The 26543-nt window shown below is 39.9% G+C and overlaps 1 long non-coding RNA gene across 1 annotated transcript; it reads right to left on the minus strand.

The window, feature by feature from the left end:
- Positions 1 to 234: 234 nt before the first annotated feature.
- LOC142079166 (uncharacterized) lies at positions 235 to 24613 on the minus strand. The gene is made up of 9 exons (XR_012672534.1): positions 23965 to 24613; positions 22960 to 23853; positions 16499 to 16628; positions 15164 to 15240; positions 9959 to 10146; positions 8894 to 9160; positions 8256 to 8356; positions 6784 to 6972; positions 235 to 1156 (listed from the first exon to the last, which is right to left on the minus strand). It is a non-coding gene; the product is annotated as an uncharacterized LOC142079166 (long non-coding RNA).
- Between the last annotated feature and the right edge of the window lie 1930 nt (positions 24614 to 26543).

The raw sequence follows: 26543 nt of genomic DNA on the forward strand, positions 1-26543 counted from the left end.
CCGCGGGCACCGGTGCTCTCGTGCCTGTGCCGGCCTTGGCCGCCGCCCGCACCGGTACCCCGCAGCCTGCCTTTCCCCCCCGTCCCGGCCTATGGAGCAGCAAGGGCGTGCCCGGAGGGAGGGTTCGGGCGGGTATGGCTTAAAAGAGGGCTAAGGAGAGAAGAAACAGTATTTAGGAGAAAGTTTTTGTGAAGGAGGCGGAGACTTCCGCTGAATTAGTTTATTTCTATTTATATAATATTTGCATTACTAATGTATTTCTACACATTACTTTTAAAGTATTGATTGTAAGCCTACTGTATAACACTGTTTTCTGCTTGAAATTACTTCGTGTATCCAGTGACCGCGTGGGAGAAATGAACGGAACGGCACAAAGCGTAGCTTACCGAAGGGGAGCGGCACCTGAGGCTGGGAGGTCATCCCCCGCGAGTACAGAGACGTGGAGGCCGTCATGGCTGCAGCTGGTTGATTCATCACCAGCTCTTGCCGCTTGCTCTATGTCAAGCGGTTGCTGCGGGTCAAGCTGGCGGCAGCGCTCGGGCAGCCGTTAAGGCGGTTTGAGCCCCCTGCGCAGCTGGGGGTGACTCGTCCCCCGGTGGCAGGTGGCGGGCAGTGACAGCGTCCCTCCTCCCTGCCCGGGCAGTTCCCGTCGTTCGCTCGCAGTGTTGCCTGTGGTGGACTTCGGTTTGGGAAGGGAACCGGGAATGCTCTGCTGGGCTGCTACCGCTTTTGCTCTTCTTTAACCTTTCGTTCAGGTGGTGTGGTGTTTGTCGGTTTTCTGTGTCTACGCTGCAGCCTGGGTCAGTGGCGAGATGCTCCTACCCCTGGCAGCAGGAAGGCAACCTAATCTGTGGAGATTCAGTCCACAGTGTAGACAATTAGAAAAAGAGTCTGTAACTGAAGAAACCTCTGTACAGTAGGCCCACCACTGCAGCCTCTTTTTGCTGTAGATTTGAAATTATCCCCTTTTTTTTTAGAATTCAAGAGAAATTAAATGTAAGCTATCCAATGCAGTCAAAGCAAACTTAAGTCACTACTCATTTCATAGCTAGTAACTATTTTGCCTTGAAGTCTCGCCATTCCAAGGTGAATGGATCAGTTTCTGACAGCTCCAGACTTCTTGGATGAGCACCTTAGCATCCCATTATTGGATTTTCTGGCAATAGTAAAACAGGAAAAATTTTAGGAACCCAGAAAATTCAGTGTCCCACAAACTGCTTATATCATTTTTCCAATCTGTCATCCCAATGAACTCCTTCTCCAAAGACAGTCTGACAAGCTACCAAGCTACTAATGACTCCGTGGTCTTCCACAGTGTGGAGAATCTGTAGGAACCCAGTGCTCTTTAGTTCCAGTATAAAATTAATAAATGGCCCAGAAAAAACCCCAAGGCAATACAGGAGAACACTCCAATGAGATGAAAAAGTTTTGGATCTTGTCTATCTGCCTATACACCAGTATAGAGTGATTAAATTGTACTACTACTTTACAGAGCAAAGTCATAAGAAATTTAGTTGTGTTTTAATTTGAAGTCTAATAAAGTTGTTGCTGTAATTGTGAATTCAAGAAACTGAAAAGTGGCAAATGTAACCTGATTATAAAAGAAACTTTTCACACTGGGACAGAAATGATGCTTATAAGTAAGTGGGCTTACATGTCAGTTAAATAGCTGGGCTTTTCCCCCAAAACCCAAGGTTAACTTTTGTTAATTTTCTCCCTACTATCTCGGGACCTAAAATTCACCATGGACCCACGAGGTGGCAGCAGATGCAAAAGCAAAATTAGTCAGATGGCCAAATGTGCGAGCTGGTTTCGTTTCTCTGAAAATACACGGGGCCTGAACAGATTAGATGCATTTTTCCCAGCTTACGCTAAATGGTTTAATTTGGCTCGATTTTGAATGAGGGCGAACTGCTGTGCAGTCTGCTTCCCCTGAATGCCATTTATGTGCGAAGGCATTATCAACAATAGTTTACCCCACAAGCGAACAGGCAGAGAAAAGATGCTAACGTGTCTGGTAAGTTAAAGGCTCTGCATTGTCACTCCGAGTCACCGCTTCAGTTCCAGAATAACTTAGACCACTGGAAGTATTTCCTTCACTTTAAAGAACTGAACTTTTAAATAATATAAGCTTTTAAAATTTGGCTTTCAGTAAGGACAGTATAAATTTTAACCTAATTGTTCTAGAAAGCAAAGATTTTGCTCCTTGGGACTTTGTTCATTGGGAGTTTGGATTTTGAATCTGCAGACTACTGTTTTGCAGTTAAACCACTGATATCGGTCTTTTTAAAAGAGAACCCATTTAAAATTGATTCCTACCCAATGTTTAACAATGAGAAGTAGAATTTTGGGGCTTGAAATAATTAAATGCCTCAGTGTAAAGCAGTTTGTTACGAATATACTGACAGCAGTCTGGTGATAAGACAGAAACCCTTCTGCAAAGGTATCTTGTTTTTTGTTGCTCCTGTCAACCGCTAAGGGAAAAGGAATACTTTATTCTATATGCTGTATTTCTTGCTGCTTAGAATATAATAAAATCTGCTCATTCAGCTACATTTTTTGTATTAGCTTGAATAGTTAGTTCATTGTATTTTGTTCTGAGCAACGTTTGATCCTGCTTCCTTATTCTAAAAATTGCTGAAACGTTAAAAGGTTTGAGCGTTACTCCGTATTTTACGTTGAAGTCTTCCTCAGCAATATGTGAAGATTCTGATGTAGTCATGGTCTGAATTACTTGTCCAAATATACATTTTACTGAAAGGGATCTGACCTGATCAGGATGCCCTCAGAAAGTAAAATGATGCCACATTTTTCTTAAATCCAGAGAACCATATTGTCAATGTGGCATATCTCCATACGTTTCAGCAGAGTACTCTCTGGAATGAAAATATACTGTCCTATATTTGAATTTAACGTACTATTAGGTCTGGTTTGAGATGTACATAAATTCTATGCACCATAAAATTGGCTTCCCAACCTTTTAAGAACTTCAAGAACCAATATACAGAGCTACCTGTCTCAACACAGTACTTTATCAGACAAAAGGTTGTTTTCACCTTGTATACCTTCTGTTTCTATTTTTATCTTGCTACTGGAAGCCAGTAGCATTTTCTTTCTCGGTAATTTCTAAAACCATTGTATTTTAGCTATGAATATTTAAAAAAAAATTTCTTCACCGTAATTCTTAGGGTATCTATACCTTACAATTGGAAAGTCTACAACATTTGTAGACTTATGCTAATTAGCATTAATTTGTCTAATCTGTGTATCAAGAACTAGATACCTGCACGATAAGCCAGTGCCAGATTTTTAGCGCATGTTGAATAGCTTTCCTGTGCTGAGGCTTGTTCTGTTTCATCTCTCTGTTGGAACTAGGTGGGGCTTTACAGCTACCTCAAATGCATCTGTGTGCAAACTGGTAGGAATTGTGGGACCAGTTGTGGGACTGTCCCTGACAAGCTGCTACCTAGGAAGTGAGGCTGTTGCCTGTTTCTTAAGGCTAAGGATGGATCGCCACAACAAAGCCTCTTTCAAAGAGATTTTGTTCTTTAACAGGCAACCTTTTTGTTCAGGCAAGCCTTAGCTACTTTATTTTTTCTCCATTAGATCTCAGGCAGCATTTTACAGCTGACTTTCCAAATAATGAATAAGAAAGATTAATTTATTTTCAAATTACTTCACTTTTTTTTAGAATGTGGGTTTTTTTCATAACAATTATATTAAAAGGTAAAACACAAAAGCAAGGTTTGGTGGCTGCTATTACACAATCAGAAGCAGCGTGCAGTTACACTGATAAAGAAAGTTGTATATAAAGCAACATAGATGTGAAATTAAAGCCAATAAAGTTGTACATTAATGGTAAATACAATGTCTGCAATTAATTTTAAGCAAGTTGAACATGTGGTGCATATTAGAGTTCATAAAATCTTGCTATAGGCAAATAATTAATGTTGCATACATCAACTCTGGAAGGATAGCCAACAGAAAGTGATTAAATAAATGTGGAGTATATAATTAATTACAATTTGCTATGAAGGTAATAAAGAAGTAAATAAGATTGTCATCATCAGTGAGCATAGGTTAAGAAACTATTCTATAGTTTTAAGGAATTTGAATAGATCTCATGTTCACTGAAAGAGGCAGTTTTGATGTTCATAAAAGGTACCATAAAAAAATCTGGCTCTGCTTTACATTGCATAACTTTTCTCAATGGAGTAAATGACCCGAAACTAAAATCACCTCTCAGTCTGAATTTTAACCCCCTGAAATCAGTTATGGGATTAGAGACATGTCTGCTTCTCTTCAAATGAGAATGCTGAATGAAATAAAATATACTTCTTGGTAACAGAGAAATGGGTAATTTAAAAACAGGTTGTGTACTGATGGAAGCATCAAGACCATTCATTCTCTTTGACATAGAAAAACTGCATAGTAAAGCTTAGTTACCATGTCCTTCCATGTTAAAGAAGGTGATGCTAAAAATAATGCCTAAAAAAAAAGTCACCAAGATACATTTACATTTATGCTATTTGGTCAGATGCTTCTTACGCTCTATACTGTGTTATATGCTCTATAGTCTTTGTACTGTATACTCTCTGCAATGGAGTTATGTGTAACTATCAATTTGCTGCCTTCAAGATTACTATATGTAGGCCAAGGTTGCTAGCAAGTGTGTGGAGTACCTTCATGTAAAAGGCTCTCTAATGGGACGGAAGATCACTTCATTCTGATTACTGGAAGAAGAGTAAGAGATTGACAGAAGAAAAATTCTTTTTTAGTTTGAGAAATTGGAAATGAGAGAAACTACACTGGAAGATTCTGGAGTTTGGGGAGTAGAAAATGGATCCCTTCAAAATGTGGAAAAAGAGTATTTCAAATGGAATTGTGTTCATTTCAGTCAAATCCTTCAACCGTCCTAATGATCTAAATCCGAATCTAAACTCAAGTGTCTAAATATAAAGTCTGCCACACCTGTACCATAGTAGAGATGGGCCATGCTCGTGCCAGTTGAAATCCTATCTTCTTTCTGGCCTTGGCTCATCATCCGAGGACAAATAACAGCATTTAGCAAGTGATGACACACCTATGTCTTTGAATACAGATGGATATTTGTTTTGCTTTTCAACTCAGGCTTCAGTATCAGCAGTGCATCGGCCAGAGTGTCATAAGCATGGGTTGGAGATAGAAAAGTGTGTGTTGAAGAACACTGAGAATGCCATATCGAAATTCTTTTGTGGATTATCCCACTGAATCATCGAGTCATGTATAGGATTAGTTACTTCTCCATATGGTGTTTAAGGACCAAATTGCTGCTGGAATATTTTCCAAAGGTTATTTTTATGTTTTGATGTACTGTGGAATCATGTTAAAAATTACATCATAACCTGCACCTACAGTGAGATATTTTAAAGCACCCAAAGAGCTTTATACATTTTCCTCCACATTTTAGCAATTATAATACTCTCTCAATTAGTAACCTTTGAAGAACTGTGTGTAATTCATTCACTGCTATACATACATTTCCGTATGAACACAGTCTGCAAGCTTTGCAAAATGGGTGTGGGCGGTATGAAATAATTTATGCTGCTAATTGACAATTATGCAGTTGCTTCTGGTTTCAAACAGAAAAAAAATCAATGTAGACTGGCAGATAAAATAAAAAAGAAAGGGGAAGGCATAAAATTCCATTTTTTGCAACCAGTTTGTGTCATGCTATTTAAATCAGTTTTAGTTAAACTAGCTAAAACTAATCAGTTTAAGCTAAAATAAAATTATTTTATTCCATACATTAGCTAGCAAGTTCTGTCAAGATGACATTATAATTATGTCAATTACAGATCAATGCCTATTCCCATTTGTACCTACACTTGAGTGACATGAGTGAATTAGGGTAGAACTTTGCTAGCATGCATTAATCCTGAATACTTCTCAAAATACATTAATAAAAACGTCAGAAGGTACTTTATTTATTCTAACTTCCGTAACTTTTTGTAATAAAAATATATATGCATAATTTACATATTACGTTTAACAGTGAAGGAAATTATTAGAGAACTCTGATGTCTTTGCTAGGAAAGGAAAAGCCACGTGCACCTAAGAAGAACGGCGGGAGGGAGTCACGGTTTTTGATGAGAACAAGTATTGCACTGGGACAAAGCAGCAGGGCTAGCGAGAGCGAGTGCTGCCCGCAGGCTCCTCGCTTGCAATGACCTGGCTGAGCTTATCCTGCAGCCAAGGGCGATGCGCAGCGCAGCGCAGCGCAGCCTGCACCTGCTCAGGCACGCTGTGGCGTGGGTCACTGGGTCCTCCATGTGCAGTAGTCCTCTCCTCACCATCACTACACAGGGACACGAGGATCAAATGAAACTTCTTCTGTTAGGCAGCCTCAAATAATATATACTATAGCAAAATAACTTTTTAATTGTGAAATCATATTCAACAGATTGGAATTCAGATCCTAAAGAATAATTTTAAAGCTCCCCCAACATATATTCAAAAATTCATAGCTAAATTCTTACTGTCTTTGATAACTAAGACTGAAAAAGAAAAAATAATTACTTTTCTCTTTAAAATGCTCATATTTACTTTTCTTGGGTAATGAAACTAAACCAGACCTTAAAAATCACTAAGCACCTGATCTCTCTCATAACTCATTTCCAAATTTTTTTAATATGTATATATATATGTACACAAACCACAGCAAGATCCAAGTAAAATTTAGTGACCCAAATCAAGACTGAAGATACATAAAACTAAAATTGAAATTGGAAAAAATATATTGACTGCTTGGAAGCATGTATACACTTCATGCTTCAGCTTCCTGGGTTCCTTCGGCACCTGCTTCTTCCTAAATCCTCAGCTGTCCTGGTGGATTGCCATCCTCCAAATCTCAGCCCCTCCAGTGGAACAGAGGCAGGATGTGGGTATCGACATCCAAGACAAATGCTATGAGCCCCTCACCTTCCTGGGTGCCTGAGGGAAAGCCTGAGAATAAATAATCTTTCAAAAATGTAATGAAGTCCTATGCGTAGCGTCTTAAAAGGAGAAAATGAAGAAGTAACTTGGTTTAAAAATGTTCTTACTGGTGCCCAATAGGTAAATCAAGTAATACTTTAGTGATGTCACAAATTAAATTATGTAAGTGATGCCCTTTATGTGTACCTATATACCTTACATGCACTACTAACTAATTATGTTTTAACTCAGTAATTATGTTTTAACTCAGTAAATAGCAAATAAGGAAGACACAATAATGAGATGAAAGCTGGGGAAGGGGGAACTCTCAGTATACTTTATCAAGCTGCATTTTATTATACATCATGCATGTTTAGAGTTGTAAGAGTATTTTCAAAAACAGAACCAAAATTTTATCTTTAAAATACTTACAGAATCTGAAAGTCATCTGGTGTGGTTTTTGCTGTTCTGTACATCCTAGCTTTGAAATAGGAGAAAAATAGTGGAACACAGTCCTAAAATGGTATTTTTAATTCTTCTGCAATTCCTGAAGAAAAAGCTATTTTTAAAGGAAAGTTTATATACTTACTTATTCAACAACTATGACTACACCTGTCCAGCAATAGTGAGAACAACAAATTGCTAAGCTAACAACTGAAATTAAATTAGCATCATAACTACAGCATTAGTAACAGGAGGGAAGCCTGCAAAATGCTAATATGGTCATTTTGTTGAGAGCTGAGGAAAACATTATTAAAAAAAAAAAATCTCATGAAAACAACATGTTGGGGATCTGCAGAATGCGGCAGCCTGACAGCGGCGAGGCTGCTGCAGCTCCATGCCCCCGGGTCCCACCCGTCGCCGGGCTGAGCACCTCTTCCCAGCGGGCAGGGGCACGCAGAGCAACGCAGCAAGAAGCACTCAGCACCCACACAAACGGCAGTGATGGCCTCATCCTGCTGCCCTCTCTGGCTGATCAGGGTGGAGGTCTGTTAGTGGAAAAAACCTCTGCGTGTATGTACAGTGCAGACCCCCCCAGCAGCCGGGCTCGGGCAGTCTGTCCGGCAGCTGCCCCTGGATCCTCACGCCTGCCCAGCCACTAGCACCTGGGCGTGCGAGTTCCTAGGGCCTGCAGCCCCACTTCAGCTGCTGGCAGAGGACTCCCACCCCCCCCCACACCAGCGCACAGGCACACATGCTCTGCATCCCTCCAGTAACGGGACTTAGACACTCAGAGCATCCGGTAGCTGGTCCTGCATCCTCTCTCTCCCCAGTTACCTCCTGCACAGATACACACATACCAACTGGTCTCCCAGTCAACCCCATAGCTTATGGTCTCTCCAGCAGCTGGCTTGGACCTACTGGGGTTGGCTCTGGCAGCCAGCTCCTCCAGGCGTCCCACCTGCAGAAAGGCACAGACATACCTGGCTCTCAGGCCGCTCGACCTACTTGCCAACAAACCCAGCCTGACCTTCACTAGTGATCACGCGCTCGTGTAGGCACCCTCCCTTCCTCCAGCTGCTGCAGCACGGACGCGTGGGCCCTGTCACCCGTGGCCCAGCTCCACTTGCTGGCACTTGGACCTCGCTACACACAGAATACACTGTCCCTCGCCCAAGAAAATAGTTAGCAGTGGAGTTTCATGAGACGACAGGACAGACTGTGCTGGTACAGCACACGGTGCAGCCTTAATGTAATGACCAAAGCATAATGACCTTAAGCGTAATGGCTGGCCACCTGTTTATACACAACCAGCCCCTTTTATCCCCTTTCCCCTCTCTTTTCCTGTGCTTGTTCCTCCCCAAATCACCTCGATCCCTCCCTTTCCCCACCTTTGGTTCTTCCCCTAAACACGTCACGGCAAGTCTAGCACAACCCCAACACACTTTTCAGCTGCATCCCATGCCACGCGCCGTAGCCCTGCTGGCAGTGACCCCACCTCAGTCTGCAAGCTGATCCAGAGAGCCTCTCCAGCAGGTTCATCGTCTGGGTCTCACACCTGGACAGCGAGGCTGATGGCTTTTCCCAGGACAGCTTTGGGATGGACTGGGACAGGGTCTCCGTGCCTTTTACTGGGCTGTAGGGGTTTGCCCACCTGCCGCTGTGCCTCTGTGCTTCTTCGTGTTTGTGGGGATGAGCTGTTTATCACACCAGCCAATATTGAACTAAATAATATAATCCACTTCTAGATCTGTTAATGTGTTATCTGCAAGCCAAAGAAAACCAGAACACATAAGCAGCTAGCTGTCACTGGATCATGAGCCTTGCGATAACCAGCCTGAGATCCTATCCTTTGAAAAGGAAGGATTTTACAGTTACGCTAGGAAACCAAAATGGGGAAAAATAAATTATGATACCTATTAGAAGTCACTCAGAACATAAATTGAAGAAAATATGCAATGATGGAAGCAAACCAAGTTGAAAAAACCCCAACGAATGGAAAAAACAATGGCTGAAAACAGACCGCATGTCTAGAGCTAGTACACTATTGCAGGAATTGTACACGTTCCTTGCCTTTCCTCTTGCGTTCCCCGAGTTTTTCCCGGAGGGGCCTATTATCATTCATGTATCCCTGTAAAGCATGCTGCTGCTTCCGAATAACTTACATATGAGCAAAACACACCATCCTAAACAACAGCGTGCAATTTTGAAGGTATCGTTTCTATAAAATGCCTGAAGACTCCATCTTGCTCCTAAAAAGGTGGTATGCAACAAACAGAGCAAACTCATTCTTTCTAAAGAGCATCAAGGGCATGCTTCCAAATGCAATGCAGGTAAGGGAAAAGAGCATTCTGGCATATTGATTTTCTGGCTGGCTAAGTTAACTTTTGTTATTTTTTCCGTGTTTATTGTTGCTACAGAACAGATTTTATATTAGTAGTGCAATTCCAATATTGCTAATTAGTCACTAAAACACTAACTCATTGACAAGGAATCCCTAATTCTACTTATAGGTTTAGAAAAACTCAAATTTTAATTTTTCTTCTCTTTTTTTTGGACTTACCGTTACTGAATGTTCTTCTTGTTATTGCCCATAGAACAAGAACAAATGCCCACATGTCAACATGCTTATGGGCATCAAAGCCATCAACCAAAATGGAGTAATCAAGAAGTTCTCGTGCCATGCACCAAGTCTAGGATTGTTTCCAACATCTGATCAGTTCTTTGTCCAGGAATGCATTACTGCAAGGCCTAAAATGAAGATAAAAAATACTTCAAAATGAAAGTTTAATTCATATAGATTTTAAGTTAGCATTATCACATTTAATAAATCAGTATTATCTATTTAATACCAAATCAGGTATGTAGAAAGGCTAAAGTGCTACAGCAAAGCAGAAATGCTCTAACAGGAAGTGGCACATTTTTTCATCTATACTAATTAAACCCTGAAATTACTGGAAGTTGCTAGCTAGCTGACTATATCCCTTAGTAAGAAAAAGTGAAAAGAAGTAGAGTATTGCCTTCAAATTAGTTCAAGGTGATTTGCCCATTACAGGATTTTAAAGAAGCAGCTGAAGCAAAGTTGGGACTTGGTGTTATTTTGACAGCTTGTGAAGGATTGGGAATGTACCAAAAGGTCGGGGTAGTGGGCAGTGATTCTTTTGAAGAAGGGCAAAGGAAAGAGATAAGAAATTATGTACCAGTCAATTTTGTTTTGATTGGGAAAAAAACCACCCTGGAATGAATCATCCAACATTATTTTTGAGTACCACCATGACAGTAAGCAAGAGTCAACATGCGTTTTGTCACGAACAAGTTGTGGCAAACATATTTTATTTTCCCTTCACAGCAACTGAAGCAAGGAAAATTCAGGTTGGACATGAAAAAAAACTTTCTAAAGATAAGGCTAGTGAAATAATGAAATGTATTGCCTAGGGAAGTGTAGAATATCCACCAGAAACCGTCTGCCAAATCTTTCAGAAACAGTCTGGGCAAATGTTTGCCAAGCACACGGACATAGTTTATCTCGCTTTGGAGGTGAAAGGTTTGATGATTTCCAGAATCTTTTTCAGGTCTATTTTTCTCTGATTCTTCACACAGACCTCCAGGCTATGTCTCAGAAATGAATGGGGCCTTCACTAGCAGGGCAGAGACCACTGTAAAGGGCTTTCGGCTGTAAAGGGCAGATCTGAAGGTGCTCATAAACAAACCTGAAGCAGCTTAAAGCACCCTTGTTCTGGCTGACCTCTGCAAGTGACTGCCTGTAAGCATGCTCTGGAAGAGAAACCTAGCGAAGGAAGCTGTTGAAGTTTTTCAGCCTTTCTGGGGAAAAACAAAAGTTAGGTTTTCAAGCTCAGAATAAGACCTAATCACCACAAAAGACAGCAAGAAGCGAAACTGTTTCATCTCTAGGAAACACTCTGCATTTGAGAACATTTTCTAAATGTCAAGACTCATCTCCCACATTCAAAACCTCCCGGATTTCATCTCTTTCTAGCACGAAGTTCAAACTCCTTGTTGCATATCTGTTCCATCCGTTTTCTCTGTGACACATTCCTATATTTTAAGATATAGTAGAAACAAACTGGGATTACATATTATAGGAGTTATGGCCTCAAACGCTTCAAAGGAGATAGAAAATGAGGGGGTTTTTTACTTCACTTATTATATAGTTGCAGGAGAAATTCTGTTTGCTCTTGTGAAATTAATTGCTAGATCTTATCAAGTCAACTTAAATTTCGTAAAAAGTTCATTCAGCAGTCAGTGAAAGTTCCCATGACTGTCTTTTGCCTTAGCGCAGGCACTCTATATGCTGCAGTGCTGTATTCACAGTCAACCCCTGCAGCAGCCTCTCAACACCACTACTCTCTGCTCCATAATATAAGGGGTTTTTTAAAAAAATCTAATAAAAATAGTCCGTCCTAGTAATGAAAACCAAAGAAATTATAGATACTACGAAAGAAGTGAGAAATAACCCTGCAGAATTAATTCCAAGAAAATTAGTTATATATACCTTCCTTTCTCTATTGCTACTGCAAGGTGCTTGAGTGTATGACTGACAACAGTAAATCTTGGCAAAATCTGTGCTTTGAGTTAAATATATTTATAAAGCTATTTTCTTCAGACGAACATATAGCATAGGCCTATCTGAGAAAGCACAATGCAGAAAATACATACCTAAATAAAATGATCCCAAAAGATATAAAAGAATTAGTTTTGCACACTTATGAACAGATGTGCAGTAGTTTATACTTTTTAATGTAGGATATTACAAAATTAAATAAAATTTTATTTAATATTTCTATTAATTATTACAAAACTATTAAAATTCTTATTTAAGTATTTAAATTAATTGTTTAAAGGATTGTTCAATTATTTTATTAATTGATCTTAAATGTCAAGTGGCAAAAATTAGGAACATTTAAAAAAAATTTTATGAATAGAGGCAGTTTAGATTAAGAATCCTTTCTAGTAATATTTGTAATTTAAGGAGAAGTTATCCTTGTTAGATTTCTGCCTTGCTTCTGGATCATTGATTTTATAATCACCTCAACTATCAGCACTGGTAATTAAAAGAAGCAACATTCTTTGGTGAAGTAGAATGCAACCAAACAGACATTTTATATTTTCATCAAGAGTCTTTCTATCCTGTTTAGCATTTTCTGGGTACAAGTGAATAAATCATGAACACGTGTTATCAATTATGAGGTATTAGGATTAATAGAGTAGGACTTCTGATCAGATTGATATATTGTTCCTGAGACTAAATATCATATAGTGTTTTGTATGCAACATGAGTTGTCCAATAAATGCTACATTTTCCTCATTCAAACACGTGACAGATCTACTAACTACAAGGAGAACAGGTTATTTTTAATGCAGAATTTGTTATAAAAGAGATTATTTTTCAAACAATGAAAATTCCTTACTGAGATCAGCAATGAAGCGGCAAAATTCTTAATGAAAATATTTTTACTTTTTAATGCCTGTGTGCTGTTGCTGGCTTACCTTCTGACCCAAATATTTTAATATGTAGATATACAAGACCACTTGCAACAAAAAATATAAAATTTAAGCAACCATAAATTATCAACTGTATGTCACTGCAGGTGACTCATTTTTGTGGTAGCAAGGCTGAATTTCTACTGGAATTTCTTGATGTCACGTCTGATGCAATGAACCCTATAACAAAAACGAAATTCTTCTCATTAACTTGTGTTACTATGCTTGCATTTGAAAATAGTTTGATATGGTGGGAGTGGATCAGTAAATCTCTCAGTAGAGCTACTAAACACCAGCTTTTTTTTTTTTTTTTTAAAGAAAGAAATCAAAACATAATCTTTTTTTATTAAAACCATCTTTTTTGTGCCAATGACTATGAACTCACCGATCAGTAAGAATTGTATTCTATTAAAAGAGATCAATTCCTCCTAGGACTCATTCTAAAGACTACTTCTCTGTTTCACCAACTTATTAAGTTGTTTTTGATTAGGATTTAAGTAACTGAATAAACTATGAAAATTATAATTTTAGACAGATTCATAATGGGCGCTTTTCTCCATCCCATAACATATAAGGGAGCCTGAATGTTTGTTGCTTTAGTTTGAAAAAAGGAAATTAAAAGCTTCTGTATCATATAGATCATGTTCTTTTCTAAACTTTTCTTTAAGAAACAACAAACAAAATCAGAGAGATAACTATCTGCAAAATTACAGGCTTGTAAGAAAAAATGTTTCAAAGCCATATAATTCAGATACTTCAGAAGTTCTTTTCTCTATAAAAAATTTCAAGTAACTGAAAATGAGCAAAAATTAAGTACAACATAAATCCTTTCCCCTCCCTAAAGAATCCTAAAAGGACATGACTAAGATTTTTCTCATTAAGAGAGAAATATATGAAAAATTAGTCCTTTTTACTTGGAAATAATGATACTAGTATACACTCATGTTGAAGTAGTATGATACTAAAAATGTCAGCTTCTTTAAATCATGTTTTTTTTTTAATCCCTTCATGAAAAGATTCTCACAGCAACATCCTCTCCTTCCCACTGAGCTTTCCAGATTTCTCCATTGTGGCCTTTTCTTAAAAAAAAAAAAAATACATCAAATTGTTGAATACTGATACATATTTCTTTTCAGAGCTGGGCACAGTTTAAGTAGATGTGTATTAAGGACTTTGGTTGTTTTTGTCTGCAGCTTTTTAGAATTTATAATAAGATCAAAGATGGGAGATAGTAGCAGGATTTTAAAGTGGTTCAGTGAGACTTCTGGATAGTAGAGCATCTAGCTGCAACATTGCAATGCGTTTTTGTAAACAAATTCACTGCCGTTCAGTTCTCAAGAAATGATGTCTCTCTGATGCCTAAAGCAAAAATGTTCGGTTTTGGGGAAGAATAAAGATAGTAGACTTCCACTCTCAGTTAAAACATTTATTGCTATCTTGTGTCTTTGATCTTCAGTAGGGAAAGTAGAGCTGACAACTGCTCTTTCTCATTCTCCCTCTTCCAACACTGCTGATCTTTCCCAAAATCTTTAATTCCATTGTAGCAGAACAATATTTAATTCAGGTTCCAGCAAATATATTCTTATTCTCATAGTCCAAACAGGAAACTAAAGGAGTTGAGTGGTTCCCTAACAAGACTCACAAGAATGAAAAAATGGCGTGCATCATTTGTTGATGAGAAAAACAAACAAAGAAGCCAACAGCCCAACAGGAAAACTCTTTCATTGGTATGTGGAAAGCATAATATCACCCAGACTAGCTCCACTTTCTGCCTTGATGAACTAATTACAACTCGATCACGCAATGCATTGCAATTTTAGTAGTCCCCTCCAGTGTATCTACAGCGGAGCACTATTGAATACTTTTAAATTAGAAGATGACTTGAGAAACAGAGATGGTTTCTAATACTAAATTACAATTTTACTCCACCTGTGGTATAGATGCATAGAATATGGAAGGCAGGAGAATAATTATCATTACAAGTTTACAATTCATTGTCTTTAAATGTGAAATAGCGTGGTTGTTTTGGTACCGTACATAGGCAGATCACTAAAAACAGCTGAGTAACTATCAAATCCGACCTTCCTTCCAATGAAGAAAACATGTATCAAATTATTTAAAGGTAGAATAATCTTATGTAACAAGACTTGTAAAGTTTTTAAATTCAGATGTGACTGCTTCACAAGTATAATGTAAGTTTTGACAAAGTGTTTTGATTTGGTGCTTTTACATTTTTGCTGTAAGACATGATTAACTCTTGACCTACCTACATCTACTAGTGTTTTGCAGTAAAAATCACAATGCTGAGCCACTTCCTGAGGTGCAAGAATAATCCAGCAATTCCTAAACAAGGGGGAAATATTCTTTTTTCAGGTAAAACAAAAAAATAATTGAAATAAAGAGTAGCTTTTATAAAAAGTTTCAGAATTCTTGACTGGCATCACTTAAAATTTCCCCCTCCTCTCCCCTCAGTATTGAGAAAATCTTATTTTCCGAATCAGCTAGATTTTGCAATGAGTATTAAATGCAATATTTAGAAAAGAAATATTTTACTTTACGTGTTCAGCATCAACGTGCACATAAAACTGATGCATGTGAGTTTGACCAATTTTGTGACAGGCTGAGATAGCCAAAAATGACAGAATTAGCAGCACTATAATAGGGCTTATGACAAATAAGAAAAGTATTGGTACTGGATTGGATTGCATCAGATACTGAAAAAAACAAAGCGTATGACCAGCTTTCATACCTGTTTTTACTTCACCTAACTCAAATTTTCTGCCAGGTCCATAGAGGTATTACAGTTTGTAGAAGCTTTAGAGCTTATTGCAAGGAAATTAATTGCCTATGATTAATTGCACTTTAACATGAAGTACCACATAAAACAGAGGCAGACATCATTACATAGCAGCCTGTCTCGTTCCTTCCAGGTACCAAATCAATCTACCTACCTGACTGTAAAGCTCATGCCTTTGAAACTAAGGAAATTAAAAAAACAGAACAGAGGCAACAAATACATGTTTGTCTGAACATGGCAGTCAAAGAAGGAAATGTAACTTGTTCCAATTTTTTACTAAGTATGTTGACAGAAAAGAAAATCCCAGGTACTGCAGCAAGGAGAATAAAGGCATTTAAAAAAACAAAAGGAAAAGAAAGGAGAAAGATTTTTAGCCACAACCTGATTTCTTGGTCAGTTAAGTGAGCCCTCCTTCTCTATGAAATTTTTTTTAATATATCAGTAAATAAGATGCATACAAAACTGAGTGTGGGAAATGCCAAATTTCAAGCCTGTATAGTGCAATGAAGAACTAGATTGAGACTAAGAAAAGTACTTTACAAGAAATTTGTAGATAAGGTTTTTGGCAAGGAAGTGTCCCGTTTTGATCTAAATAGCACAGTCAGTTGCAACAAAACCAGAATCCAAATACCAAAAAACTTCAACAGCATGAAAGCAATAAATCATATAGTAACCATGTCAAAATGCTTGCCAAATCCAGATAGATTTGTAATTACACAACAAACACATGAAAAGTAGTTTCGTATTTACTAATCTGTTTATTAAACATATTAACCAGGATAATAGAAATTAAAACACTTGTACCTTGGAAGTAATGACTTTTCACTGATCTTCCAATTACAGAGATTTCCATAACAACATGCAACAACCTGACTTATTGACGGTGCAGTCCTGCATGTCATTCTCCATATTCCAGAACGATAAAACGTCTTTTCTGGAAAATGTATGTGTCGCCATTCAGGATCACCGAAGCAAACTGCTGAACCAAGCAGCAACTCTGACACCCACATGAACTCACTTCACAAATGCATTCAAACAGCATGGATTTAACAGTTTCAGCTGTGGAAAAAATGCATATCAAGCTTTTTTAAGCAAAAATATCTACCTCTCTACCAGCAGGAAGTATCTACCTATATACCAGCGGAGTGTGGACAGGCTGATTAAATTACAAATGGGTTTTATCTTGCATATTCTACTAAAAACTTAGTCCTTACTAGCTCTACAAAATGAAAACTGAATTAAAACACTATAGATATTTGTGAGCTACAGGAGCACAGAGGGTCTTTAACCTTGCTCCTCACTGCTCTTTTTTTGTCCTCATGCTTCAAAAAGGGTGCCACAAGTAGAATCATAGAATCATAGAATATCTTGAGTTGGAAGGAACCCATAAGGATCATCTCCCTGCTCCTCGCAGGACTACCTAAAACTAAACCATATGACTAAGAGCATCATCCAGACGCTCCTTGAACCCTGACAGGCTTGGTGCCGTGACCACTTCCCCAGGGAAGCATGTTCCAGTGAGCGACCACCCTTTCAGTGAAGACCTTTTCCTAATGTCCAACCTGAACTTCTCCTGACACAGCTTCCTCGCGTCCTATCGCGAGAGAGAGGGGATCAGCACCTCCCGCTCCGCTGCCTGCCTTGAGGAAGTTGCAGACTGCGATGAGGTCACCCCTCAGCCTCCTCTTCTCCAAGCTGAACAAACCAAGTGACCTCAGCTGCTCCCCGTAAGTCCTGCCCTTGAGACCTTTCACCATCTTGGTCGCCCTCCTGTGGACACACTCTAATAGTTCGATGTCCTTCTTATACTGAATATGTAAGTCTTAGCATTCAACATCAGCAGCTCTTCCCTGCACAAGAGCAACTTAAAATAACAGCATCAATCTAACCTCAAATAAGATGAAAGTAATTTTCTGATCTATAGATTTGCTCTCCCCATATGGAGAGGTGGGCCTACTGTTTCGCACATAAGTCTTAATTCATTCTGTTCAGTTCATCCGTGGAAGTGCATTTCCTTTTCTCCTGAAGGAAAACAGAACAAAACCAAAGCTGCCTCCCGCTGCCTTGATTCTAACCAGTCAACGTCTCTCCAAAACTGATCTTGAAAACAGAGAATATTTAAAAACTATTATTAAAATGAAGCTGAAAGAGCACCCAAAGTTAATTTTTGTTAAAAAAAGATATTCTAGACAGCCTACTATTTTTATTTCAACTTAAGGAGGAAGCCCATAGAGCAGTGTACAATCAAAGGTAGATAATATACAGAGTAGCAGATCGGAAAAGATCAGCATTATAGGTTGATTTCTTGTTGTAATGAACAGGAATTGACATTATCAAGCAGGCATACAGAATAATGAGAACATTGGGTTCATTTTAGGCATTTGCTCAAATAGAAAAAGAAAAGAGGTGCCTATGAAGCAAACAAAACAATAACTGAAACCAAAACTGATAAACTTCTATTGCAATTACAGTTGCTATCTTTACAGTCTTCAGATATCTATGTATATAATCTCATACGTACACACATTCACATCATCCCACTCTAAGGACAGGTTTCAGTCTAAACACAACTGTTAATGTCATTTTAGACACTCTGGGGCTTGCCAGCAGCAAGATGCATGTCTCCGTCGCTTTTGTGTTGTATCAGCCTGCTTAATTAAATGTGTGAGATATCCCAGGACATTATTATGGCAGTTGAAGCCTTTGTTTAGGCAACTGAAGCTACTCTAGATGTATGACCTAGGTACTTAAATTCTGTAAGTGGACTCAAACTATATGAAACAGTGGAAAATGAATGTCTGAAAACGGAAGGAGAATCGAGACACTTTCCTGTCACAGTAAAACAACAGAGCTATCTTTTGAAGATCGCTTCAGTAATGAAATTGAATATATTAAAATAACCGGAATGTCCATGTTGTTTACAAAATGGTGACTTTGAAGACGAGCAAAAATGTGCAAGAAGTGTCAGGCATGCCTGCAGCTGAAGCTAGAGGACTATGAGTAAAACAAACAGTTTCTGAAAAATAAACAAACTTCCATTTCTCAATGCATCATCATTCCTGGACTCTTGGAACAAGATTGGAGAGTACTGTGCTGTAAACCTAGGGGAAACACTAGTGGTTGTAGAGCCTCTGGCAGAAAAAGCTCCCCCTTCCCAAGAGATCCAAGTGTAGCTTTGCTAACTGCAGCATGACACGACTGCACATGCATAAAAACACACCTGAACGGAAAACCTACTTTTTGCAGTCAGGACCATGCAACTGTTACAGTGGGCAGTCTGGAAACATTAAGCAATGCTGGATATGGTCTTCACATTCCCTGATACGCTACTTGTCTATAATTGCACCGTGCATTTGTACCACATGAATTAACTATGGTCTTTTTCTAAGTAACTGCAGCGTGAATCGGAGCATGCAGTGGGAGACGAAAACATGGACTGTGTCTGCTAACAGAAAGGTTAGAGCTGCCCAGCAGTACTTGCTACAAGATAAAGCTATCATCAGTTGCTTTTCTGTGAAAGCACGGGAAAGAAGCCTCATCACAAAGTAGGATGCCAAAGCTCACTGCTTTTTCTGGCTCGCTTAAGCCATCAGCAAGATGCCCTTTGCAGAATGGAATAATCAGGATTAATTTATCCCCTAAATTCACAGCAGAAACATAATCTACTACATCAGTATTCTCCAGCTTGCTTTATGTCCTTTCACTATACTGGAGATGGCTGATACATAAAAAGAATCATGGTTTTCCTCCTACATAAGGAGCGTGTTTTCCTTCAGTGGTTATCATTTCACTCCTCTTCTCTCTACTGGAGAGCTGTGCTTTCTTCGTATCTCAGTGTTCTAGCTGCCTAGATTACAACAGTCCGTGTTTTGGGTCTTTTTGTTGTTGTTGTTCAAAGTCCATATGAAAACAAACTGATTCTGGGATGATTTTCTGTATGAAAGAACAAAAATAACAGTACAGACAATGCAATACTTGCATTATCTTCAGTATCGCCTTCAAAATAGGATGCATCAGCAAAATTCTGTCTAGCACCTCCTCATATGCACAGATGGCATGAGAACTGCTAGCGATACAGCTTGGTTTCTTTCTTTCTCACTGTCTCAGCCTTGATTTTTCATCCTTGATTTAATTTATCATTTTCATGTCTTTTGAATTTTTATTGCATAAGATCATGTTTGTGGTCTTGCACAGCCATTTCTTTATTGAGAGTTTCAAAAATACCTGCATTATGCTCCTTACTATGATGCTTTTCTTTTTACAATTATTTTTGGCTTGTCAGATGACTCCCAAGCCTTCCTCAAGGAAGATAACTTCATTTCTCAGTGTGTGTAACACTGCCTCAGTGGTGTTTTGAATAGGACATTGGAGATACTTGCCTGGGTAAAAAGCCATCAGTCCATACTAAATTGTGCCTAAGCAACACCAAGTGATGGCCAGCTATTTCACCTCCTTTCCTCTCCGTGATGATCTCTGATTTTAAATACCCTTTCCTTGCTTTTATGGAAATTTTCCAATACCTTTCTTTGAGTAGGGCCTGGCACGAACAACTTTGCTTGAGAATCAGCTTTGATTTCTTCCATCAATTCTTCAAAGTATTTCCTTTGTGAAAACTGGATGAGCCAATGTCCCTCCAGCCTGACCCCCTCTTTCAGGCCCACGATCACATATACTGCTAGGACTTGTAGCTCCTACTTCCTGATTGTCAGGATTCATCTAGGGAGATGGTGTGAAAGAGGCTGCCAGGGAGCCAGAAAAAGCACACAAGTCTGTATTTGAGGGATTAATTCATAACCTAATCAGTCACCCATATGTAAAACATCTGTAATCATTGATAAAGTTACTGTGCTCCAGCTTAGACATGGTAAACGGATCATCTTGAGAGATGACAGCTTCCTGAACTTTGGCCTCTATAAATGATCTCCAATAGTGCTTAAGACTATAAAAGAAAAACAAACACACCAAAACTCGTGGAAACCCCAGTGACTAGACCACTGCCTGAGCAGTTATGTCTTAGGAAAGGAATCAGTAGCATAGAGCTAGTCTTGGAAGCTCCTTAAACACTACTGCTGCTTCACAAGTGCATGTCTGTCTATGCCTTGGCAGACCAGCTACTTTTTGCAATACCACTTAGATAAGGCATGTGGATGCAACTAAAACCCTCAGGAGCGCAGAAAAAAAAATATCTCCAAATTTTCTCTAAATCTCCTGGCTTTCTGATCAAATATGGAATCTGCAGGAGCTCAGTTGCCATGTGTAAGTATTACTGTAACCCAGGACTGCATAAACCTCTAAATGAGAAACTCAAACTAATTTAAATCTATAAAGATTACAGTATCTCCTAGGTTTTAGCACCTCAGGGTGCAGCTGCCTTCTTAACCATGTCTAACAGATGGACAGTGAAGGAAACTCATGTTGGTATATATTGAAGCTAATGAGCTAGTACTTCAAAGTGCCATCCCTGGTCTTTTGATTTGATTCTTTTTCTATCTTTTTGATTTTCCTAAGGGCTGTTGTAAACACTTTGTATACAAAATTCTTTAAAGCATAGATTTTAAGAATTCCAACCAGAACGGCTTTCTATCTTTTTACAGTTAAAATAGGGATGACATGGCGATGATCCTTTCACTCAAGATAACACTGAATTATCTCTAGTCTTGTAACCCTCCTTCCTTTTTCTCCCAAGCAATTTCATTAAAGAAATTCTATCTAGCTAGTGTTTAGATATTTCCCAGGATGATATCATAAAGTATTACAGAAGTCTGCTTCTGTAAGTCACTCATTGAAATCTTGCAATTGCAACTTATTTCAACCAGAAAACTAATACAGAAGAAATAAAGCATTAAAGTTTGCTCTATTTTACTGTATACTTTTGAACTGCTTTACGCATAAAAATCTAGGAGAGATTTTGAACATAAAGGATGCTGGAATCACAATCCATACCAACAGAGACATTTCATTCTGCAGACTTCAGGCACACAATACAGACATTTCATCCTGTCAATTTCAAGCAGTAAGGGGCCAAAGCAAAAGCAATCGCCTGTGAAGTGTTCTGTGTGAAGGGGTGCACAAGTAAGGGAGCTCATGTCACGAATGGTCTGTGAAAATTCTTCTCCCCACATCCAAGCAGATGGAAAGCCCTCTAGCCTGTTAGGCACTCCCACTTACAAGCAGCCAAGCAACCCTGCTTCATTGCTTTGTCACTATCACCAAGGCAGTATAGTGTATTTTTAGAGGGCTGTCATACATGAAGACAGATTTGGTCCTGAAATGGATGCAGGGCAGTGTCAATTATTGACTGCATTACCTGTTCTCAACCAAACATCCAACAGCACAAGCAGCAGTTAGATTCATGGGGCTGAAAGTGCAGCCTTATGTTTCTTTTGGGTTGAAAAGGCCTGGAGAAAAAGAGCTGGGACTAGGAGAATTTGCTTTTAAAAATTACATTCTATTTTTAAAAAAGCATTGTTTATATGCCAAGGGGCTAAAGTCCTTTTATAATGTGTCCTGGTTTCGGCTGGGATAGAGTTAATTTTCTTCCTAGTGGCTGGTATAGTGCTGTGTTTTGGACTTAGTATGAGAATAATGTTGATAACACACTGATGTTTTAGTTGTTGCTAAGTAGTGGTGCTAAGTACTTAGGCTAGTCAAGGACTTTTCAGCTTCCCAAGCTCTGCCGGTGCCCAAGAAGCTGGGAGGGAGCATAGCCAGGACAGCTAACTCAGCTGGCCAACAGGGTATTCCATACCATATGACGTCATGCTCAGCACATAAAGTTGGGGGAAGAGGAAGGAAGGGGGGGATGTTTGGAGTGATGGCGTTTGTCTTCCCAAGTAACCGTTACGTGTGATGGAGCTCTGCTTTCCTGGAGATGGCTGAACATCTGCCTGCCAATGGGAAGTAGTGAATGAATTCCTTGTTTGCTTTGCTTGTGCACGTGGCTTTTGCTTTACCTATTAAACTGTCTTTCTCTCAACCCACGAGTTTTCTCACTTTTACCCTTCCGATTCTCTCCCCCATCCCACAGGGGGGGAGTGAGCGAGTGGCTGTGTGGTGCTTAGTTGCCGGCTGGGGTTAAACCACGACATAATGCAACTGCTGATGACAATCAAAACTGATCAACAATAAAGGTAGGACTGCAGGGAGAGCGAGACCTACTACTGGGATAACATTTCTCACTAAAGGTTGCTTATGAAGAAAGTGTTCAAAAGCCAGGCTGGAAGAAAAGAAAGACAATTGCTCAAGAAACTGTAGAGAAAGATTACCTTTTCAAATGAACTAAAACAAACCAGCTTTCCAAGTGGATTTCTCACATGGAGCAGGAAGTACAACTGGTGCCATCTCTTCTGTGGGGAGGCAGGGAGTGAGCTGAGCGTGAGTGACTCAACACTCAAGCAGAATTTTGCATTAGCTAAAAAAGAGGGGGGAAGCAAGCAAGCATGCAAGATGAGAGCAGAATTGTCTTTCTCCATACTACAACACTAAATACACAAAAATACCAGTGTAATTATTCCCAGCAGAGAAAATCTACTGGATGAAAAAACAGCCAAGGTGCCATTCACCTTCTAAAAATGAGAGTGACGTGACGTGAAAAACAGTAGTACTTAAACATTTATCAGTTGAACCACATATTAAAGAATTTTCTTTAACTTGAGCCAGGTTTCAAATGGTCTAAAGAAACTACCTTTTTAAAATTTAAAATAAGTGTATTGAATATACTGCCTTCAGCTGCAGAATGCAACATCTTTGGGAGACGAAACAAGAAAGCATACATCTGGCTACAGGAAACTGGAAAAATGGCTGCAGCAACACATCATTACAAAGAAAGAAATCATTAAGAGCATAAACTATATCATTTTTCTTTCGCGTTAGAACTCAAAGACTAGCAGAATGATGAACAAAGACAGGTTACTTACCTGGAACTTCTCTTCAAAAAGTGTTATCTGTTTGAACAGTTACACTGAGATTATCTGTAAGCAAGCACTCAGGTAAATTTTACCATACGAGTTTCCTCAGTATTGTACTTCAAGCCTCCTGCATGGAACTGCGGCAACAATAAAGGGAGCAAAGCACCCACCTCCCCTTCTGGAGAATCCTCTTCACCAAAGACCCAGAAGATTTGGACTTTGTGAGCATACTGTACATACTGACAACACAGCCTGAAGAAGTTAGAAAAGAAATATTGTAAAACTTTCTTTTTCACAATATTCCCTCCTTCTTCTTCAAGTTCAATACTATTCTGGGTGTTTTAAGAACTGGGGAGTGCTTACTTATGGTACCAGCGAGGATGTGCACAGCAACCCTGAAGAGACTGTAAGCCACTGCGATCACATGAGCCTTCACAGAAGGAGCCTTTGTAAGAAATGGAAATTAGCAGTTTGACAATATTATTGCAGGAAGAGACTAACAGTCCGTGGATCTTTCAGTCATGGATAGATGGAAATGAGGTTCTCTGTAAGGGCTCAGGCCTGCCAGTACAAAAATATAAAGCCTTCTAACTAGCATGGGAAGCACTATCTTTGCAAAATAAACATAGGCAAAGCAGTTTCCTGAAAAAAGTAAGAAAAAGGTAGCTCACTTTCATGAAGAATTGTCCAGAGAGGTTCAGGAACTGAATCTTACTGACCATTCTGGTAATAGCCTCAAAAGACTATCTTCACGGAATAAGAAATAAGATAACATTAAGTTTCAAAAAGCTTCTCTTTTGGGAAGGAGATGTAGGTCAGAGAGCCCATTCCATAGTAGGGCACTAATGGAAGAAAGCACAGCCTCATTCCATTCTTGGGAAACATGTAAGTATTAGACAGCAACTCTGGTATGGAAGACTTCTTATGTTGCCATTACTTACCCTGTTACTGTACCAATTAAGAATTTGACCACTGGGACTATACTCACGAGTTTCCGAGGTCCACAGCATAGAAGGGAGGATGAGAGGACAATAGGCTCAATACTTGCAGCAGCCACCCGAGGAGAACATCACATATAAACTAACCCTGATCCTCCTACATGTTCTTTGGTCTAAGAAAGAAGACAAGTCACATGACTTTCTAGGTGTCCTGACTTTCTACATCTCATCACAGTGACTGCTTTGCCCTTGGCCTACCACAAACTCTCACCATGCTAGATGAACTCAGACTGGTGGCAACATGCTGATCTTTATGATATGGGCAAACAGTCACAAAAAATTTTCAGATGTGGACAGGCACAATCAAAGTCCTCTGCTATGTCTTCACCAGGTTCTGCAAGGAGACTGAGAGCCTATACTCCCACCAGTAGATGGCCAAACAATTTTTGGTGGACAACAGAGCCTGACATCTCTTTGTCCATCCCCCGTGCCCTCTATGAGTAATGTAACTAAACCACGTCGCTCAGAATCTCATTCAGTCAAGTTTTGAAAGTCCCCAAGGAAGAACAGTCTGTAATCGCTCTGAGCAACCTATTCCTGTGGTTAACACCCTCCCGGTGAAGAGTGTTTTCCTTATACCCGGTCAGAGCTCCCACTCTGTGACTGCCACCTCTTGTCCTTTCTGCTGCACGTTTGTCAGAAGAGTCTGCCTCTGTCTTCTCCGTAGAAAGTACAGGTGAGCACTGTGTCCTCTGCTGCCCCTGAGATGACACGAGTAAGCCCTTCCATCCTGCCTGGAATCATATGGACTACTTTCTTCAGCAGCAGTATGCTTAATTCTCTACCTGAAAACACAGGATGGCAGCTGCATCCAGGATGTCACCTATGTCATCACTGCCGACGGGCACAGCCACACCAAGTGTCCACAGCCTTGCTGGAGCAGGGAAGCATGTGATTGTATGTTGCTACCTTTGCACTGCATCACTTCTCATGCACTGGTTAAAACGTAACAGATTTCCAAGACGTACTTGTTAAGGGGAACAGTATCATGTTGGATCCAACAGTCCAAGAGAGGAAAGGCTGCCAGGGCTCTGCATCTCCAGTCCGGCCAGTAGCGAGGCTGAAAATGTATTCCCAGTAGGCATACGCACACACAGGACATGTATGCAACACATATGTATGTATACATGGCTGGCCACCCGGAGCACCCGCAGGAACCAGTGGCCTCGTCCTCCTCCCCTGTCTGGCTGAGCAGGATGGAGGTCTGTTAGTGGGAACATGTACGTACATATGTACAAGGTGGATCCCCCAGCAGCAGGGCTCAGACATGCAGTCTGCCCAGTAGCTGCCCCAGAATCCCCAGTTGCTGGCACCTGGACCTGCAGTCCCACTGCAGCTGCTGGCATCCGGACCTGCACTCGCTCTAGCCACTGGCACTATGGACACACAGACCCGTGACCCCAGTCTCGCTCCAGCTGGTTGAGCTTGGGTCTGCCCACCCTGGTCTCTCCCGTTGCTGCACCACGGACACATGGGACCTCCCACCCGTGGTCTGGCTCCAGCTGCTGCACTCAGACACCCGTGCACCCCCAGAACTGAGTCCCTCACACAGGAAAAGAAATAGAAAGGGATTTAAAAAGAAGGTATGACAGGCTGCACAGGGCATGGCCAGACTGGCATACTGACCAGCCAGCTATTGACATGCGACCCGCCTTTTCATCCCCTTATCCCTCCATTTTCCCATGCTCACTCTCCAGGTCACCTAAACCTCTCCCTTTCTCCGCCCTTTGTTCCTCCCCTACACATCCCATAAATCCTGCATCCTCTTCTGACTGAAAGGCATATTTCTAACCCCTTTCCCCCCTCATTTAAAAATCTACACAAATATATTTGGTATTATATAAAATTAAAAATGAGTATCAACTTATGTGCCCAATTCTTCAACAGCTTCCACAAACTTTCTGCTATTGGTAATTTGAGAGCTCTTTTCATTTTCATAATTGA

The sequence above is a fragment of the Calonectris borealis genome, chromosome 2 (assembly GCF_964195595.1).
Source record: "Calonectris borealis chromosome 2, bCalBor7.hap1.2, whole genome shotgun sequence".
Lineage (NCBI taxonomy): Eukaryota > Metazoa > Chordata > Aves > Procellariiformes > Procellariidae > Calonectris > Calonectris borealis.